This window comes from Ranitomeya variabilis, chromosome 3, assembly GCF_051348905.1.
Source record: "Ranitomeya variabilis isolate aRanVar5 chromosome 3, aRanVar5.hap1, whole genome shotgun sequence".
Classification (NCBI taxonomy): Eukaryota; Metazoa; Chordata; class Amphibia; order Anura; family Dendrobatidae; genus Ranitomeya; species Ranitomeya variabilis.
The window spans coordinates 58,268,766-58,290,196 of NC_135234.1; positions in this window are offsets into that span (position 1 = coordinate 58,268,766).

Genomic DNA, 21,431 nt, shown 5'->3' on the forward strand with positions numbered 1-21,431 from the left:
GTAAGGGTTAATGTTAGGGCTAGGGTTAGGGTTAGGGCTAGGGTTAGGGTTAGGGCTAGTGTTAGGGCTAGGGTTAGGGCTACGGTTAGGGCTAGGGTTAGGGTTGGGGCTAGGGTTAGGGCTACAGTTAGGGTTAGGGCTAAAGTTAGGGTTAGGGTTTGGATTACATTTCCAGATGGGAATAGGGTTGGGATTAGGGTTAGGGGTGTGTCATGGTTAGGGGTGTGGTTAGGGTTACAGTTGAGATTAGGGTTATGGGTGTGTTTGGATTAGGGTTTCAGTTATAATTGGGGGTTTTGTTATGACCTGGTGGTTACGGAGTGGTACTGAGATGACCTGGTGGGTAAAACCAATCATGGACAAGCTCAGAGGAGGTGGCAGCTCTACAGACAGTAATCACCTATATGACCTAGTGATTACGGAGCAGCACTGAAATGACCTAGTGGGTAAAACAAATAATGTACTAGCTCTGAGGAGGTGGTAACTTTACTGACCGCAATCCCTACTCCTAACACCAACACTAGAAATAGCCGTGGAGCGTTCCTATCTCTGCCTAGACGCCTCTTCACAGCCTAAGAACTAGCTACCCCTGAAGATGGAAACGGAAAACTATCTCGCCTCAGAGAAACCCCCAAAGGAAAGATAGCCCCCCACAAATATTGACGGTGAGTGAAGAGGGAAATGACAAACTCATAAATGAAACTAGATTTTAGCAAAGGAGGCCACTACTATCTAAATAGACAGAGAAAGAAAAGGCTACTGTGCGGTCAGCATAAAAACTAAATGTCCACGCAGAGTTTACAAAAATAATCTCCACACCGACTCACAGTGTGGAGGGGCAAATCTGCAACCCCAGAGCTTCCAACTAGCCGGAATATTTCATGATGACAAGCTGGACAAAAGAGACATAACTTAAACTGAACAAAAGGTCATAGGCAGGGAAACACCCAAAAACTAGCAGAACTTATCTTAAGCTGAAATGGACTTGCCAACAGAGAACTTCCAGGAAAGGACAGAATCCACAGGAAGGAACATTGACAGCTGGCATCAACTACAGCCTAAAGCCCAGTTAAATAACAAGGCCAGGACACCGATTAGTGAAAGCAGCTGCTAAGTTCCACTTGAAACCACCAGAGGGAGCCCAAGAGCAGAACTCCCAAAAATACCATTCATGACCACAGGATGGAGCCCAAGAATGGAATTCACAACAGGGTTTCCACTGTTTAGGCACATCAGGGGCTCTCCAAACGCGACATTGCGTCCGATCTCAATTCCAGCCAATTCTGCATTGAAAAAGTAAAACAGTGCTCCTTCCCTTCCGAGCTCTCCCGTGCACACAAACAGGGGTTTACCCCAACATATGGGGTATCAGCGTACTCAGGACACATTGGACAACAACTTTTGTGGTCCAATTTCTCATGTTACCCTTGGGAAAATACAAAACTGGGGGCTAAAAAATTATTTTTGTGTAAAAAAAAGATTTTTTATTTTCACGGCTCTGCGTTATAAAATGTAGTTAAACACTTGGGGGTTCAAAGTTCTCACAACACATCTAGATAAGTTCCTTTGGGGGTCTACTTTCCAAAATGGTGTCACTTGTGGGGGGTTTAAATGTTTATGCACATCAGGGGCTCTCCAAACACAACATGGTGTCCTATCTCAATTTCAGTCAATTTTGCATTGAAAAGTCAAATGGGGCTCCTTCCCTTCCGAGCTCTCCCTTGCGTCCAAACAGTGGTTTACCCCCACATATGGGGTATCAGCGCACTCAGGACAAATTGTACAACTTTTGGAGTCCAATTTCTTCTCTTAACCTTGGGAAAATAAAAAATTGGGGACCAAAAGATCAGTTTTGTGAAAAAATATGATTTTTTATTTTTACGGCTCTGCATTATAAACTTCTGTGAATCACTTAATCGGTCAAAGTGCTCACCACACATCTAGATAAGTTCCTTAGGGGGTCTACTTTCCAAAATGGTGTCACTTGTGGGGGGTTTCAATGTTTAGGCACATCAGGGACTCTCCAAACGCAACATGGCGTCCCATTTGAATTCCAGTCAATTTTGCATTGAAAAGTCAAATGGCGCTCCTTCGCTTCTGAGCTCTGCCATGCACCCAAACAGTGGTTTACCCCCACATATGGGGTATTTGCATACTCAGGACAAATTGTACAACAACTTTTGGGGTCCATTTTCTCCTGTTACCCTTGGTAAAATAAAACAAATTGGAGCTGAAGTAAATTTTTTGTGTAAAAAAGTTAAATGTTCATTTTTATTTAAATATTCCAAAAATTCCTGTGAAACACCTGAAGGGTTAATAAACTTCTTGAATGTGGTTTTGAGCACCTTGAGGGGTGCAGTTTTTAGAATGGTGTCACACTTGGTTATTTTCCATCATATAGACCCCTCAAAATGACTTCAAATGAGATGTGGTCCCTAAAAAAAAATGGTGTTGTAAAAATGAGAAATTGCTGGTCAAATTTTAACCCTTATAACTCCCAAACAAACAAAAATTTTGGTTCCAATATTGTGCTGATGTAAAGTAGACATGTGTGAAATGTTACATATTAAGTATTTTGTGTGACATATCTCTGTGATTTAATTGTATAAAAATTCAAAGTTGGAAAATTTCTAAATTTTCTAAATTTTTGCCAAATTTCCATTTTTTTCACAAATAAACGCAGGTATTATCAAAGAAATTTTACCACTATCATGAAGTACAATATGTCTCGAGAAAACATTGTCAGAATCACCAGGATCCATTGAAGCATTCCAGAGTTATAACCTCATAAAGGGACAGTGGTCAGAATTGTAAAAATTGGCCTGGTCATTAACGTGCAAACCACCCTTGGGGGTAAAGGGGTTAAAATTTATACGGACTTATTTTTGTGTTTTGCTGACAATATTTTTATCATTTGGGATGGCACAAAGCAAGACTTTGAGAATTTTGTAATCAGTTTGAATGAAACTAATAATGAGAACATGCGTTTTACTTCCTGCTTTGGAAAAAATTCTTTAGAATTTTTAGATGTAAAAATTGAGATTCTGGATGGAAAAATTAATACAAAGGTCTTTAGGAAACTGGTGGCAACAAACAACGTGCTACTTTATGATAGCGCTCATCCATCTCACACAAAAAAGAGTATTCCGTATAGCCAAATGGTTAGGCTTAGGAAAATTAACAGCAATAATGATATTTATAGAGAACAAATTGCGGATTTAAAAACTCGTTTTATTGACAGAGGATATCCATCTAAATTTATAGATGAGGCTGAAAATCGTGCGGAAAAATTGTCGCAAAATGAACTCCTTATAAAAAGCAAACGAAAACATCAAGCAACAAAAGAAAAAAATCATCAAAATTCACATTTAGTTTTACACATAGTCCAGTGGATAAGCAGATTCATGCGGCAATTAGAAAAAATTGGCACATTTTGCAAAGTGACAGAGATTTATCAAAGGTCGCAACATTAAATCCTCAGTTTGCATATAAGCGCACAAAAAATTTGGGGGACCTCTTAGTCCACAACTGGCTTCTTCCAGCCCAAAATAATTGGTTAAAAAAAGATTTACAAAGAGGGAACTTCAGATGTGGCAACTGTAGATTTTGTCACTTGCATAAATTGGATAATCCTGTGAGAATAGGGGCCATTAACCACAGGATTTACGATTTCATTTCATGCAAAAGCAAATTTGTAATTTATGTTATTTTTTGTCCTTGTAATTATTTTTACATCGGCAAAACTATCCGACCGCTTGTAACAAGATTCCGTGAACACTATAATTCTTTATCATCAGGAAAAGGTTCCATGCGACTTATAAAGCACACGCATGAGAAACATAATGGAAATCCTGAATTGATGCGATTTGCCGGGATTGAAATTGTTAAATTTCCTCCTCAGGGTGGTAACCACAACAAGCTCCTCTTGAGAGAGGAAGCGAAATGGATAATAAAAGCTGGTGCCCAAGGACCAATTGGTCTAAATGAGAAATTAGACATGGCAATATTTTTATAGTGTTCCTGTTTATGCAGTTTGCTTATGTGATATAATTTGCTGACATTTATTGTAAATTGTATATTTTACAAAATGTAACAATGATGTTAGTAACCTTGTGTAAGTCCACTCTCCCTATAAAGGAAGTGACTTAATTTTTATCTCACATGGACCCGTGGAAGCGCTGATTGTGTGAAACGGCCGTCGTCCAGCTCACCCTCCCCGCACCCTCACAGCTCGCTGTCGTGTTTTATGAAAAGTCTGTAACTGGATTGAAGACACATTAAAAGACATTCACTACACAAACTGGGTGAATGCCGCATTCTTCCATTTTATATGCAAAGAATTACTGTGCTGTCATGTTTTTTATGCTGAGCACCATGTTCCAGTATTGCATGGAAACTGCATGTTGTGGGTCTAAAGGGGTATGATCTAACAAAGTGCTCCTAAACAGCATTTCGCGTCCTGGTGCCGTTCATCTCAAAAGCCTATGAGAAAAAAATTTGAAATGCGAGAATTACGTTTTTTTGGTCGCTGCGACATTGCATTAAAATGTAATAACGGGCGATCAAAAGAACATATCTGCACCAAAATTGTAGCATTAAAAATGCCAGCTTGGCATGCAAAAAATAAGCTCTCACCCGAATCCAGATCACGAAAAATGGAGATGCTACGGGTATTGGAAAATTGCGCAATTTTTTTTTTTTTAAGCAAAGTTTGGAATTTTTTTTACCACTTAGATAAAACGTAACGGAATCATCATGGCAGGTCAGTTTTAGCATTTAGTGAACCTAGCAAAAAAGCTAAACAAAAAACAAGTGTGGGATTGCACTTTTTTTGCAATTTCACCGCACTTGGAATTTTTCTCCCATTTTCTAGTACATGACATGCTAAAACTAATGATGTTGTTGAAAAGTGCAACTTGTCCTGCAAAAAAACAAGCTCTCACCTGGCCATATTGACGGAAAAATAGAAAAGTTATGGCTCTGGGAAGGAGGGGAGCAAAAAACGAGAACGCAAAAATGGAAAAGGGCAAGGTCGTGAAGGGGTTAAAGTTATTTTTCTCCGAAGTCCCTATCTGTTTAGTGCCATAACCTAAACTATTTTATACTATACTTGAATTAAAAATTCCCTTTCTTTCCCTAACTACAGTATCTGTTTTCTATTTTTCTTACTCACTTCCTCTCTGATGATGCTTCGTTTGAGAATATCAGTGCATACTGGGATACTCAAATTAAGCATTATCAGGAGGCCCCCGAAAGTGACATCACTGATGTCTGCATGCTGAGTATTCTGACAACCCACTTTGTTGCAGACCCGTTATTGCTTATATGAGCTGGCAACAGAGAGCATGCTGTTATAGAACACCATGCAGGGACTAGCCCAGCCCCTGAACATGCATCACTGATGATGCTTCATTTCAGGGAGGAGATAGGGACTGCGGCAATGACTGCAGCCTCTGCCCCCTGATGATGCTTTGTTTGAGTATCCTCTCATGTACTGAGATTCTTAAATGAAGGATCATCAGAAAAGAGGGGGAAAATAATAGAAAAGAAGCAGTTTGTCTAGTTAGGGAGGATAGGGAATTTTAATTCAAGTATATTAGAAAATAGTTTAGGTTTTGGAACTAAATAAATAGGGATTTAGAAGGAAAATGACTTTGGATTTTGGACCACCACTAAGTCTTGTGTTTATTACTTTCTGCCATGGAGTTCCTCTCACTATGATACACAGATGGAATCATCTCTACACTCTTCAGTTTGCTTCTACAGTTTAATTTGCTTCCTAGCTCAGACCTGCTCATTAACCTATCATCTGCTACAACTATGACAAACTCCTCTGGAGAGATTGTTCATACTACCTTTGGTGCTGTGCATCTTCTCCATTACCAAATTTGTCTATTCATATCTGCTCCCAGCAGCTATCCATTGTATTTATTAACCCTTTCTCTGCTGGATGCCTTGCCAACTTACCTCTGTATTGATCCACATTACAAACACTTAGGCTGTTTATGCACCTTGAGTTACTGTGTTTTCTACACCACTGATTCTGTGTCTTCTGGTGTGTCCTGCTTGTACATCTCGCTGTGCCATCGCCCTCAGTCAATATCTTCACCCTGATTTGCAACTTAATGACCACATCACCACATCAGCCCTAAAATCATTATACAGAAGTTAAAAATTACTTTAGCATCTTTTTAGCCTACATTTTATTCTGAATTCCTTTTTTCCATTCCGTTAACTGATTTTAGAATTTGCTTCATAATTACATCAAATTGTAAGTTAAACATAACTTTTTTATTAAATAAACCTATTTGTATTTTTTTCTGGGATTTAAAAAAAATGCTATTTTGATTTTTTTTTCACCAAATACTTATTTAAGAGAAAACCAACCAGAAAAATTTAAAAGAACAAGTTACCTTTTTCCCGTTTCATGCTGGAGGTTGACACCTTCTGTTTAGTGAATGTGGCAATTTCTCTTCCATTATTTTTCAAATGAAAAACTGATGGACACACAAGAGTCACACATGTTTATTCCAGTGGCAGAGATTGACCTTATTATTGAACTTATATTGCTTTCCTTCTTTTTCTATCAAAAATGATTTGGGAAGACTCAATGAACTTTGCTAATCTAAAACTTTCCCTTAACAAAAGTGACATTGCTTTATTGACAGATAGACTGATGGGAAAGTAGATATTTTGTTACTAGGAGAAACCCATGCTTTTCCAAATTTTCTTATCCCCTTGGGACACAGAATGTTATTGAATTGGAACTGTGTCTATTGTTTGATTAAAGCGATGCAATGGAGGTTATATTGGAGAATGAGATTGCAAACTCCAAAGTGATCATTCCCCTTCCGTGTGTTTTGCAAAACTTGTTCTTCCAAATGTATGCTGATGTTGTATAACAGAAATTATTTTAGCACGTTCAAAAACTTTGGCTCTCACACAAATTCTGCTCATTAAAGTAGCAAACTACAACACATATGACAATTACCTGTTATGCTATAATGGTTACTTTTCCAAAAAAGGATTAAATCATTTGGTGCAGGATAGATGGAAGAATATAAATAGATTAGCCCAATTTATATTGATTTAGGCTAATTCTTGACCTTTCCCTATGCATTTTGGTAAAGGAGTAAATAAATGAGGTCACAAAAGCCACATCATAAAGTATGTGTGCATATCTTTTAGAGTTTTTGGAAGAAGAGTGGAAGCTTTCCAAATCTTCCTCAATAACTCAAAATGACTCAAAGAGTTTCTGCTGAAGTTCCACTCAAAATACACAGGAAAATACTCAATATGCGCACAACACACTTAGGCTGGGTTTCCAAGTTCAGTCCTTTTATGCAGTTTTTGAAGACAAAATCAGAAAAGGATTATAAATGGAAAACTTCTATAAAGGAACGACTGAGACGTCTCTTGAATCTGCACACAGGATGTAATATTGGCTACAGAGTGGAATAAATATTTTTATATGATCAGTGTGGGGGATGGACAGCACAGCTAAGTTTACACTGTATCACAGCATCACATCACAAACTCATTTATCAACTCTCCAGCTTACTTAGTGTGCCAGTAATCACACTTACGTCTATTGTGTTCAAGCTACTTATACTCAGCCTGAAGTGAGATCAGAGCTATCATTACATCTCACACAGGAGTTATCAGTCTGTTCTGGAGTACTCCAATGTGAGATACAATGGCAGCCTGCTCAGAGCTCACTGATGAGTGATTAAAAGTTGGGCACGACAGAAATAAGTGTGATACTGATACGTCTTCAGATATGCAATGTGTGTAAGTGGCAGCAGAACTGTCAGTGCTATGAGGGAAAGAGAGCTGATAGAAGGGTTTGTAATGTGACATAGCTGAAATCAGCTGTGCTGCTCTTCTCCCCCAAAGGGTTTTATCTGAAAGTTGTTAGTCATTTGTGCTTCTAATCATGCAAGAAGTACACCAGGAGATTATTGTTGTCTGTCATACATCCTACACACTGAGAAATCTCATCTAAACCATGATGAAGGCATATACTGATTTCCTTTGAATGTTGCTCCCTGCTTAGGATTTGTCAACATCATACATAGAGAAGGATTATACACCCCAATGAAAACTCTCTGAATATACCCACTCGGACTTAAAAAAAAACTCATTAAGCGCTAAACACTTTGATTGCTAATATGTCCACAACAGAGAGGTGAAGTAAAAAAACACTCTGCAGCTACTATTGCATTGTGTATCAAGTTCAATGTAAGAAAGTTGGCAAAAGGTCCTCATTAACCCCTTCACGAACTTTGACGTACCCATATGTCACAGGTCAGAAACCCATATCTGACCATGAATCTTCAAGTCTCACCAAACATTCTTAATTGTATTAAGGTTTGGCCTTTGACTAGGCCACTCCAACCATTTACACGCTTCCCGTTAAATGACTCAAGTGTTGCTTTAGCAGTATGCTTTGGTTCTTTGTTTTTTTGGAAGTTGAACCTCCATCCCAGTTTCAAATCACTGACAGACTAAACTAGGTTTTTTTCAAGAATATCCCTGTATTTTGCACCATTCATTTTCCCCTCAACTCAGGTAATTTTCCTTGTCTCTGCTGCTGAAAAACATCCCAATAGCATGCTGTTGCTACCACCATGTTTCACTGTGGGGATGATGTTCTTGGGGTGATGAGCTGTGTTGGTTTGGTTCCAGACATAATGTTTACCTTGGTGGCCAAAAAGTTCAATTTTGCTCTCATCTGACCAGAGCATCTTCCTCCATACATTTAGGGAGTCTCTCATGTCTTTTGGCAAACTAAAAACGCGCCTCAAATTTTTTGTGTGTAAGTAAGGGCTTTTTCTTGCTCACTCTTCCATAAAGGCCATCTCTATGGAGTGTAAAGCTTATTGTGGCCATATGAACAGATACTCCTGTCTCTCCTTGGGATCTGTGCAGCTCCTTCAGGATTACATTTGGTCTCGATGCTGTCTTTCTGATTAATACCCTGATCGCATTTGCTGAGAGTTGTGGTAGCCTACTCTCATTTGGCAGGTTTGTTGTGGTAGCATATTCTTTACATTTGATGCTAATGGATTTGATGGTGCTCTGGAGGATCATCAGAGAATGGGATTTGTTTTATAACTAGTGTTGAGCGATACTTTCCGATATCGGAAAGTATCGGTATCGGAAAGTATCGGCCGATACCGTCACAGTATCGGAATCCAATCCGATACCGATACCCGATCCCAATGCAAGTCAATGGGACGAAAATATCGGAATTAAAATAAACCCTTTATACACTTGTAGGTTCATTCTACATGAAGGAAAACAACTAAGAATATTGTAGGATGTATTGGGGGACGTGGCGGAGATATTAAAGGGACAGAGGTTTAGCCCAATGTAATAGAATAGCAGGATTTTTTATTTTTTTTTCTGAAGTTCGGCGTTAGAAAGAATTTGACTATGTTTTTTTTTTTTTTTTATGTCAGATATTGATGTTTCACTACTTCCACGCCCTTCACCTTCTTTTTTACTTCTCCCACGCTTTCTTCTTAATTATCCTCATCATCAGCTTCTTTGACATCAATTTCTTCACCTTATTCATCTTCTTCTTCATCTTCTACCTATTATTTTTTGGGTTACATTGTTCATATTCTTTTTATTTTACTATTATCTTCATCATATTCAACTTCTTCATCATATTCTTATTTGTGACAGGCATTCCCGTAGTTGTTATCTATAAAAGTTTGAAGATTACACCTTCCGTTCTGCCTGTCACAAAACAGTTACATTTGTCCGCGTTCAGTTTGGCCTGCAGCATCAGGCTTTATCCAGGGGCACCACGAGGAGGAACGGACTCACCCCCATACACTGCTTAGTCTTCTTCTGCTTATAATTTAGATAATATTTTTTGCTCTGATATTTAGTGTTATGCTTAATGTTCTTCTGCTCTTTGTTCTGCAGCCTCTTGTTCTTCTGCTTCTCGGTCTTCCAGGTCGTCGTCGTCTCCAGGGTCGTCGTCTCCGGGGTCGTCGTCATCGGGGTGGTCTTCAGGGTCGTCGTCTCCGGGGTCGTCGTCATCGGGGTGGTCTTCGGGGTCATCGTCTCCAGGGTCGTCGTCATCACGGTGGTTGTCGTCTCTGGTGTCGTCGTCATCTTAGGGGTGGTCTTCTGGGTCATTGTGTTTAGTCTCTTGAACTTGGAAATGTAGCAGAAGGTACAAGAAGGCTGAGAAAATGCCGAGAACCAGCTGATGGAACTGGAACTCGGATGGCTACCCGAAGGTCCAAGAGCCAATGGAACTACCGAGGACCAGCTGACGTTACTGGAACCCGGTTACTAAGCAGGAGGTACCTGTGCTGAAAGCACTACCAAGGACCACCTGACGTTGGTGGAACTCGGATACCCAGAGGGAGGCACCTAAGCCAAAGGCTCTGCCCGGAACCAGCTGACGGTACTGGAACCAGGATGGGGAGCAGAAGGTACAAGAGCAAAAGACACTGCCGAGAACCAGCTGACGGTGCTGGAACCCGGATGGGTAGCCGAAGGTCCAAGAGCCAATGGAACTACCGAGGACCAGCTGACGTTACTGGAACCCGGTTACTAAGCAGGAGGTACCCGTGCCTGAAAGCACTACCAAGGACCACCTGACGTTGGTGGAACTCGGATACCAAAGGGAGGCACCTAAGCCAAAGGCTCTGCCCGGAACCAGCTGACGGTACTGGAACCAGGATGGGGAGCAGAAGGTACAAGAGCAAGTGTCTGCGTGGCTTTTGCAGGACACGATGCCGGCTGCACAGCAGGGGAACAGCTGGCGGTGCTGGACCCCACTGACACATTGGCGAGGTGTTTTTCTCTGTGCAGCTAGCACATCTGGGCCCCAACTGGCGGTTTGTTAGAGCCCAGGGTCAGCAGGAGGAGGAGCAGGAGGAGGAGGAGCAGGGGGAGGGGAGTGTAGGCCGAAGCCTGCACTGGCGGCAGCTTTGGGTCTGTTGTGTCTGCGTGGCTTTTGCAGGACACGTTGCCGGCTACACAGCAGGGGAACAGCTGGCGGTGCTGGACCCCACTGACACATTGGCGAGGTGTTTGGCTCTGTGCAGCCAGCACTTCCGGACAGCAACTAGCATTGTTGGAGCCTGGGCTCTGCAGGTGGAGCAGAGTGTAGGCCGAAGCCTAATTGAACCGATTTCAAAAGTCACCTTTAACCCCCCCTCAGGGGTTACAAAGTAGAAGAGCCACAGCTTATGCAGCAGCAGTGCTGCGCAAGTCAAAGGTTGCTCTTGTAATTTTTCTCCTTGCACACGCTGAATGGAACACGTATAACATTCAGCCCTTTATACAGTCAAACTGTGTAATGGAGGCGCGAGTTCCCTTTGTAATGAGACGCAGCACAGGTGTCAAGAATCCCACCTTGGTGCTGGGTGCAGCCTCCCGAGCGTTGTTATTTGCTGTACAGGAGTCTGCGCTGTCGTGTTATCCCCTGGCCTAGCGCCGTTAGCGCTGCCCATCTTCTGGCATCATGTAATGTCGGCCGGTGCGGTTCGCGATGACCATGAATCCCAGCCCCGCAGTGTCTTAACATTGTTAAAACACTGCGGGGCTGGGATTCAGGGCCTGGCGCAGCACATATGTTGGCCTCTCACACTCGGGTCCTTACACCCGCTTCAGACTGTGCGGCGTCATCTGATCCCTTATCGCATGCCACGGCCATGAAGCCGCACAGTCCGAAGAAGGCGGAAGGAGAGGAGGGACAGGCGAACTGATGCACTGATCCTGCCCATGAATCACACCCTCGCAGTCCCAATAAATAAGACACCGAGGGGCGTTGTGTGGGTCAGGGCGGCCGCAGAGGCGCAGCCAGCCAAACAATGATGCCAGAAGACGGGCAGCGCTACCAAGGGGGTTGCAGCGTGTCATTACAAAGGAAAGTCACACCACCGGGACGGTTAAATGGTCACACAGAGGACACATTTCAGACGTGTTTTCAGTTCCACATGTGCGAGGAGAATACGTTTCTGAGCCACCTTGCACACATGCAGCATTACCGCTGTACAAGGTGGCTGGATAACGTAAAAACGCCTGGGGGAGGGGGGACAGGTTCCCTTCAATTTCAGTTCTTGTGTCTGCGTGGCTTTTGCAGGACACGTTGCCGGCTGCACAGCAGGGGAACAGCTGGCGGTGCTGGACCCCACTGACACATTGGCTGGTGTTTTTCTCTGTGCAGCTAGCACATCTGGGCCCCAACTGGCGGTGTGTTAGAGCCCAGGGACAGCAGGAGGAGGAGCAGGAGGAGGAGGAGCAGGGGGAGGGGAGTGTAGGCCGAAGCCTGCACTGGCGGCAGCTTTGGGTCTGTTGTGTCTGCGTGGCTTTTGCAGGACACGTTGCCGGCTACACAGCAGGGGAACAGCTGGCGGTGCTGGACCCCACTGACACATTGGCGAGGTGTTTGGCTCTGTGCAGCCAGCACTTCCGGACAGCAACTAGCGTTGTTGGAGCCCGGGCTCTGCAGGTGGAGCAGAGTGTAGGCCGAAGCCTAATTGAACCGATTTCAAAAGTCACCTTTAACCCCCCCTCAGGGGTTACAAAGTAGAAGAGCCACAGCTTATGCAGCAGCAGTGCTGCGCAAGTCAAAGGTTGCTCTTGTAATTTTTCTCCTTGCACACGCTGAATGGAACACGTATAACATTCAGCCCTTTATACAGTCAAACTGTGTAATGGAGGCGCGAGTTCCCTTTGTAATGAGACGCAGCACAGGTGTCAAGAATCCCACCTTGGTGCTGGGTGCAGCCTCCCGAGCGTTGTTATTTGCTGTACAGGAGTCTGCGCTGTCGTGTTATCCCCTGGCCTAGCGCCGTTAGCGCTGCCCATCTTCTGGCATCATGTAATGTCGGCCGGTGCGGTTCGCGATGACCATGAATCCCAGCCCCGCAGTGTCTTAACATTGTTAAAACACTGCGGGGCTGGGATTCAGGGCCTGGCGCAGCACATATGTTGGCCTCTCACACTCGGGTCCTTACACCCGCTTCAGACTGTGCGGCGTCATCTGATCCCTTATCGCATGCCACGGCCATGAAGCCGCACAGTCCGAAGAAGGCGGAAGGAGAGGAGGGACAGGCGAACTGATGCACTGATCCTGCCCATGAATCACACCCTCGCAGTCCCAATAAATAAGACACCGAGGGGCGTTGTGTGGGTCAGGGCGGCCGCAGAGGCGCAGCCAGCCAAACAATGATGCCAGAAGACGGGCAGTGCTACCAAGGGGGTTGCAGCGTGTCATTACAAAGGAAAGTCACACCACCGGGACGGTTAAATGGTCACACAGAGGACACATTTCAGACGTGTTTTCAGTTCCACATGTGCGAGGAGAATACGTTTCTGAGCCACCTTGCACACATGCAGCATTACCGCTGTACAAGGTGGCTGGATAACGTAAAAACGCCTGGGGGAGGGGGGACAGGTTCCCTTCAATTTCAGTTCTTGTGTCTGCGTGGCTTTTGCAGGACACGTTGCCGGCTGCACAGCAGGGGAACAGCTGGCGGTGCTGGACCCCACTGACACATTGGCTGGTGTTTTTCTCTGTGCAGCTAGCACATCTGGGCCCCAACTGGCGGTGTGTTAGAGCCCAGGGACAGCAGGAGGAGGAGCAGGAGGAGGAGGAGCAGGGGGAGGGGAGTGTAGGCCGAAGCCTGCACTGGCGGCAGCTTTGGGTCTGTTGTGTCTGCGTGGCTTTTGCAGGACACGTTGCCGGCTACACAGCAGGGGAACAGCTGGCGGTGCTGGACCCCACTGACACATTGGCGAGGTGTTTGGCTCTGTGCAGCCAGCACTTCCGGACAGCAACTAGCGTTGTTGGAGCCCGGGCTCTGCAGGTGGAGCAGAGTGTAGGCCGAAGCCTAATTGAACCGATTTCAAAAGTCACCTTTAACCCCCCCTCAGGGGTTACAAAGTAGAAGAGCCACAGCTTATGCAGCAGCAGTGCTGCGCAAGTCAAAGGTTGCTCTTGTAATTTTTCTCCTTGCACACGCTGAATGGAACACGTATAACATTCAGCCCTTTATACAGTCAAACTGTGTAATGGAGGCGCGAGTTCCCTTTGTAATGAGACGCAGCACAGGTGTCAAGAATCCCACCTTGGTGCTGGGTGCAGCCTCCCGAGCGTTGTTATTTGCTGTACAGGAGTCTGCGCTGTCGTGTTATCCCCTGGCCTAGCGCCGTTAGCGCTGCCCATCTTCTGGCATCATGTAATGTCGGCCGGTGCGGTTCGCGATGACCATGAATCCCAGCCCCGCAGTGTCTTAACATTGTTAAAACACTGCGGGGCTGGGATTCAGGGCCTGGCGCAGCACATATGTTGGCCTCTCACACTCGGGTCCTTACACCCGCTTCAGACTGTGCGGCGTCATCTGATCCCTTATCGCATGCCACGGCCATGAAGCCGCACAGTCCGAAGAAGGCGGAAGGAGAGGAGGGACAGGCGAACTGATGCACTGATCCTGCCCATGAATCACACCCTCGCAGTCCCAATAAATAAGACACCGAGGGGCGTTGTGTGGGTCAGGGCGGCCGCAGAGGCGCAGCCAGCCAAACAATGATGCCAGAAGACGGGCAGCGCTACCAAGGGGGTTGCAGCGTGTCATTACAAAGGAAAGTCACACCACCGGGACGGTTAAATGGTCACACAGAGGACACATTTCAGACGTGTTTTCAGTTCCACATGTGCGAGGAGAATACGTTTCTGAGCCACCTTGCACACATGCAGCATTACCGCTGTACAAGGTGGCTGGATAACGTAAAAACGCCTGGGGGAGGGGGGACAGGTTCCCTTCAATTTCAGTTCTTGTGTCTGCGTGGCTTTTGCAGGACACGTTGCCGGCTGCACAGCAGGGGAACAGCTGGCGGTGCTGGACCCCACTGACACATTGGCTGGTGTTTTTCTCTGTGCAGCTAGCACATCTGGGCCCCAACTGGCGGTGTGTTAGAGCCCAGGGACAGCAGGAGGAGGAGCAGGAGGAGGAGGAGCAGGGGGAGGGGAGTGTAGGCCGAAGCCTGCACTGGCGGCAGCTTTGGGTCTGTTGTGTCTGCGTGGCTTTTGCAGGACACGTTGCCGGCTACACAGCAGGGGAACAGCTGGCGGTGCTGGACCCCACTGACACATTGGCGAGGTGTTTGGCTCTGTGCAGCCAGCACTTCCGGACAGCAACTAGCGTTGTTGGAGCCCGGGCTCTGCAGGTGGAGCAGAGTGTAGGCCGAAGCCTAATTGAACCGATTTCAAAAGTCACCTTTAACCCCCCCTCAGGGGTTACAAAGTAGAAGAGCCACAGCTTATGCAGCAGCAGTGCTGCGCAAGTCAAAGGTTGCTCTTGTAATTTTTCTCCTTGCACACGCTGAATGGAACACGTATAACATTCAGCCCTTTATACAGTCAAACTGTGTAATGGAGGCGCGAGTTCCCTTTGTAATGAGACGCAGCACAGGTGTCAAGAATCCCACCTTGGTGCTGGGTGCAGCCTCCCGAGCGTTGTTATTTGCTGTACAGGAGTCTGCGCTGTCGTGTTATCCCCTGGCCTAGCGCCGTTAGCGCTGCCCATCTTCTGGCATCATGTAATGTCGGCCGGTGCGGTTCGCGATGACCATGAATCCCAGCCCCGCAGTGTCTTAACATTGTTAAAACACTGCGGGGCTGGGATTCAGGGCCTGGCGCAGCACATATGTTGGCCTCTCACACTCGGGTCCTTACACCCGCTTCAGACTGTGCGGCGTCATCTGATCCCTTATCGCATGCCACGGCCATGAAGCCGCACAGTCCGAAGAAGGCGGAAGGAGAGGAGGGACAGGCGAACTGATGCACTGATCCTGCCCATGAATCACACCCTCGCAGTCCCAATAAATAAGACACCGAGGGGCGTTGTGTGGGTCAGGGCGGCCGCAGAGGCGCAGCCAGCCAAACAATGATGCCAGAAGACGGGCAGCGCTACCAAGGGGGTTGCAGCGTGTCATTACAAAGGAAAGTCACACCACCGGGACGGTTAAATGGTCACACAGAGGACACATTTCAGACGTGTTTTCAGTTCCACATGTGCGAGGAGAATACGTTTCTGAGCCACCTTGCACACATGCAGCATTACCGCTGTACAAGGTGGCTGGATAACGTAAAAACGCCTGGGGGAGGGGGGACAGGTTCCCTTCAATTTCAGTTCTTGTGTCTGCGTGGCTTTTGCAGGACACGTTGCCGGCTGCACAGCAGGGGAACAGCTGGCGGTGCTGGACCCCACTGACACATTGGCTGGTGTTTTTCTCTGTGCAGCTAGCACATCTGGGCCCCAACTGGCGGTGTGTTAGAGCCCAGGGACAGCAGGAGGAGGAGCAGGAGGAGGAGGAGCAGGGGGAGGGGAGTGTAGGCCGAAGCCTGCACTGGCGGCAGCTTTGGGTCTGTTGTGTCTGCGTGGCTTTTGCAGGACACGTTGCCGGCTACACAGCAGGGGAACAGCTGGCGGTGCTGGACCCCACTGACACATTGGCGAGGTGTTTGGCTCTGTGCAGCCAGCACTTCCGGACAGCAACTAGCGTTGTTGGAGCCCGGGCTCTGCAGGTGGAGCAGAGTGTAGGCCGAAGCCTAATTGAACCGATTTCAAAAGTCACCTTTAACCCCCCCTCAGGGGTTACAAAGTAGAAGAGCCACAGCTTATGCAGCAGCAGTGCTGCGCAAGTCAAAGGTTGCTCTTGTAATTTTTCTCCTTGCACACGCTGAATGGAACACGTATAACATTCAGCCCTTTATACAGTCAAACTGTGTAATGGAGGCGCGAGTTCCCTTTGTAATGAGACGCAGCACAGGTGTCAAGAATCCCACCTTGGTGCTGGGTGCAGCCTCCCGAGCGTTGTTATTTGCTGTACAGGAGTCTGCGCTGTCGTGTTATCCCCTGGCCTAGCGCCGTTAGCGCTGCCCATCTTCTGGCATCATGTAATGTCGGCCGGTGCGGTTCGCGATGACCATGAATCCCAGCCCCGCAGTGTCTTAACATTGTTAAAACACTGCGGGGCTGGGATTCAGGGCCTGGCGCAGCACATATGTTGGCCTCTCACACTCGGGTCCTTACACCCGCTTCAGACTGTGCGGCGTCATCTGATCCCTTATCGCATGCCACGGCCATGAAGCCGCACAGTCCGAAGAAGGCGGAAGGAGAGGAGGGACAGGCGAACTGATGCACTGATCCTGCCCATGAATCACACCCTCGCAGTCCCAATAAATAAGACACCGAGGGGCGTTGTGTGGGTCAGGGCGGCCGCAGAGGCGCAGCCAGCCAAACAATGATGCCAGAAGACGGGCAGCGCTACCAAGGGGGTTGCAGCGTGTCATTACAAAGGAAAGTCACACCACCGGGACGGTTAAATGGTCACACAGAGGACACATTTCAGACGTGTTTTCAGTTCCACATGTGCGAGGAGAATACGTTTCTGAGCCACCTTGCACACATGCAGCATTACCGCTGTACAAGGTGGCTGGATAACGTAAAAACGCCTGGGGGAGGGGGGACAGGTTCCCTTCAATTTCAGTTCTTGTGTCTGCGTGGCTTTTGCAGGACACGTTGCCGGCTGCACAGCAGGGGAACAGCTGGCGGTGCTGGACCCCACTGACACATTGGCTGGTGTTTTTCTCTGTGCAGCTAGCACATCTGGGCCCCAACTGGCGGTGTGTTAGAGCCCAGGGACAGCAGGAGGAGGAGCAGGAGGAGGAGGAGCAGGGGGAGGGGAGTGTAGGCCGAAGCCTGCACTGGCGGCAGCTTTGGGTCTGTTGTGTCTGCGTGGCTTTTGCAGGACACGTTGCCGGCTACACAGCAGGGGAACAGCTGGCGGTGCTGGACCCCACTGACACATTGGCGAGGTGTTTGGCTCTGTGCAGCCAGCACTTCCGGACAGCAACTAGCGTTGTTGGAGCCCGGGCTCTGCAGGTGGAGCAGAGTGTAGGCCGAAGCCTAATTGAACCGATTTCAAAAGTCACCTTTAACCCCCCCTCAGGGGTTACAAAGTAGAAGAGCCACAGCTTATGCAGCAGCAGTGCTGCGCAAGTCAAAGGTTGCTCTTGTAATTTTTCTCCTTGCACACGCTGAATGGAACACGTATAACATTCAGCCCTTTATACAGTCAAACTGTGTAATGGAGGCGCGAGTTCCCTTTGTAATGAGACGCAGCACAGGTGTCAAGAATCCCACCTTGGTGCTGGGTGCAGCCTCCCGAGCGTTGTTATTTGCTGTACAGGAGTCTGCGCTGTCGTGTTATCCCCTGGCCTAGCGCCGTTAGCGCTGCCCATCTTCTGGCATCATGTAATGTCGGCCGGTGCGGTTCGCGATGACCATGAATCCCAGCCCCGCAGTGTCTTAACATTGTTAAAACACTGCGGGGCTGGGATTCAGGGCCTGGCGCAGCACATATGTTGGCCTCTCACACTCGGGTCCTTACACCCGCTTCAGACTGTGCGGCGTCATCTGATCCCTTATCGCATGCCACGGCCATGAAGCCGCACAGTCCGAAGAAGGCGGAAGGAGAGGAGGGACAGGCGAACTGATGCACTGATCCTGCCCATGAATCACACCCTCGCAGTCCCAATAAATAAGACACCGAGGGGCGTTGTGTGGGTCAGGGCGGCCGCAGAGGCGCAGCCAGCCAAACAATGATGCCAGAAGACGGGCAGTGCTACCAAGGGGGTTGCAGCGTGTCATTACAAAGGAAAGTCACACCACCGGGACGGTTAAATGGTCACACAGAGGACACATTTCAGACGTGTTTTCAGTTCCACATGTGCGAGGAGAATACGTTTCTGAGCCACCTTGCACACATGCAGCATTACCGCTGTACAAGGTGGCTGGATAACGTAAAAACGCCTGGGGGAGGGGGGACAGGTTCCCTTCAATTTCAGTTCTTGTGTCTGCGTGGCTTTTGCAGGACACGTTGCCGGCTGCACAGCAGGGGAACAGCTGGCGGTGCTGGACCCCACTGACACATTGGCTGGTGTTTTTCTCTGTGCAGCTAGCACATCTGGGCCCCAACTGGCGGTGTGTTAGAGCCCAGGGACAGCAGGAGGAGGAGCAGGAGGAGGAGGAGCAGGGGGAGGGGAGTGTAGGCCGAAGCCTGCACTGGCGGCAGCTTTGGGTCTGTTGTGTCTGTGTGGCTTTTGCAGGACACGTTGCCGGCTACACAGCAGGGGAACAGCTGGCGGTGCTGGACCCCACTGACACATTGGCGAGGTGTTTTTCTCTGTGCAGCTAGCACATCTGGGCCCCAACTGGCGGTGTTAGAGCCCAGGGTCAGCAGGAGGAGCAGGGGGAGCGGAGTGTAGGCCGAAGCCTGCACTGGAGCAAGTTGAAAGGAAACCTTTAACCCCCCCCCAGGCGTTTGTAGCTGGAAGAGCCATCGTGTACAGCACTAATGCTGGAAAAGGTAAACTTAGCTCTTTTAATTATGGTCCTTGCAGATGCTGAACCTAACACTTATGAAATGTGTCCCCTCACAGCGTTCAACCGTCCGGTCGGTGGAACTTTCCTTTGTCATGTGACGCAGCACAGCCGTCATTTTTACCCCCTTGTCGCCGTGCGCCGCCTCCTCAGCGTTGTTTGAATCTGTCCCAGAGCCTGCGCTGTTAGGTTACCCCTTGGCCATGCACACATTTTGCGCTGCCCGTCTTCTGACATCATTTGCTGTCAGGCTGGCTGCGCCTGTGCGGGTGCGCTGTCCGAGATTCAGCCTCGCGGTGTCGTCTAATGTAATCCCACCGCGGGCCTGGGATCCGTGTCCATGCGCAGTGCATATCCTCGCCTCTCACTCCCCTCCCTACGGCTTCTAAAGACTGTGCGGTGTCACGGCCGTGGCATGCTATTAAGGACCAGCTGACACCGAACAGTCTTTAGAAGCCGTAGGGAGGGGAGTGAGAGGCGAGGATATGCACTGCGCATGGACACGGATCCCAGGCCCGCGGTGGGATTACATTAGACGACACCGCGAGGCTGAATCTCGGACAGCGCACCCGCACAGGCGCAGCCAGCCTGACAGCAAATGATGTCAGAAGACGGGCAGCGCAAAATGTGTGCATGGCCAAGGGGTAACCTAACAGCGCAGGCTCCGGGACAGATTCAAACAACGCTGAGGAGGCGGCGCACGGCGACAAGGGGGTAAAAATGACGGCTGTGCTGCGTCACATGACAAAGGAAAGTTCCACCGACCGGACGGTTGAACGCTGTGAGGGGACACATTTCATAAGTGTTAGGTTCAGCATATGCAAGGAGCACCACGAAAAGAGGCACTTTTTCCCTTTGCATCATTACTGCTGCACAAGGTGGCTCCTTCAGTAACAAACGCATGGGGGGGGGGGACAGGTTCCCTTAAATTTAACTTGTTGTGCCTGCGTGGTGGTCGCAGTACACGTTGCCGTATACACAGCAGGGGAACAGCTGGCGGTGCTGAACCCCACTAACACATAGGCGAGGTGTTTGGCTCTGTGCGTACAGCACTTCTGGACGGCAACTGGCGGTGTTGGAGCCCAGGGACAGGTGGAGGAGGAGGAGGTTGGAGGAGGTAGGAGGGATTGCCACACACACAGCAGGGGAACAGCTGACGTTACTGAACCCCAATAACAGAGGAGGGACTGTTGACTGTGCGTACAGCACTTCTGGACGGCAACTGGCGGTGTTGGAGCCCAGGGACAGGTGGAGGAGGAGGAGGTTGGAGGAGGTAGGAGGGATTGCCACACACACAGCAGGGGAACAGCTGACGTTACTGAACCCCAATAACAGAGGAGGGACTGTTGACTGTGCGTACAGCACTTCTGGACGGCAACTGGCGGTGTTGGAGCCCAGGGACAGGTGGAGGAGGAGGAGGTTGGAGGAGGTTGGAGGAGGTAGGAGGGATTGCCACACACACAGCAGGGGAACAGCTGACGTTACTGAACCCCAATAACAGAGGAGGGACTGTTGACTGTGCGTACAGCACTTCTGGACGGCAACTGGCGGTGTTGGAGCCCAGGGACAGGTGGAGGAGGAGGAGGTTGGAGGAGGTTGGAGGAGGTAGGAGGGATTGCCACACACACAGCAGGGGAACAGCTGACGTTACTGAACCCCAATAACAGAGGAGGGACTGTTGACTGTGCGTACAGCACTTCTGGACGGCAACTGGCGGTGTTGGAGCCCAGGGACAGGTGGAGGAGGAGGAGGTTGGAGGAGGTTGGAGGAGGTAGGAGGGATTGCCACACACACAGCAGGGGAACAGCTGACGTTACTGAACCCCAATAACAGAGGAGGGACTGTTGACTGTGCGTACAGCACTTCTGGACGGCAACTGGCGGTGTTGGAGCCCAGGGACAGGTGGAGGAGGAGGAGGTTGGAGGAGGTAGGAGGGATTGCCACACACACAGCAGGGGAACAGCTGACGTTACTGAACCCCAATAACAGAGGAGGGACTGTTGACTG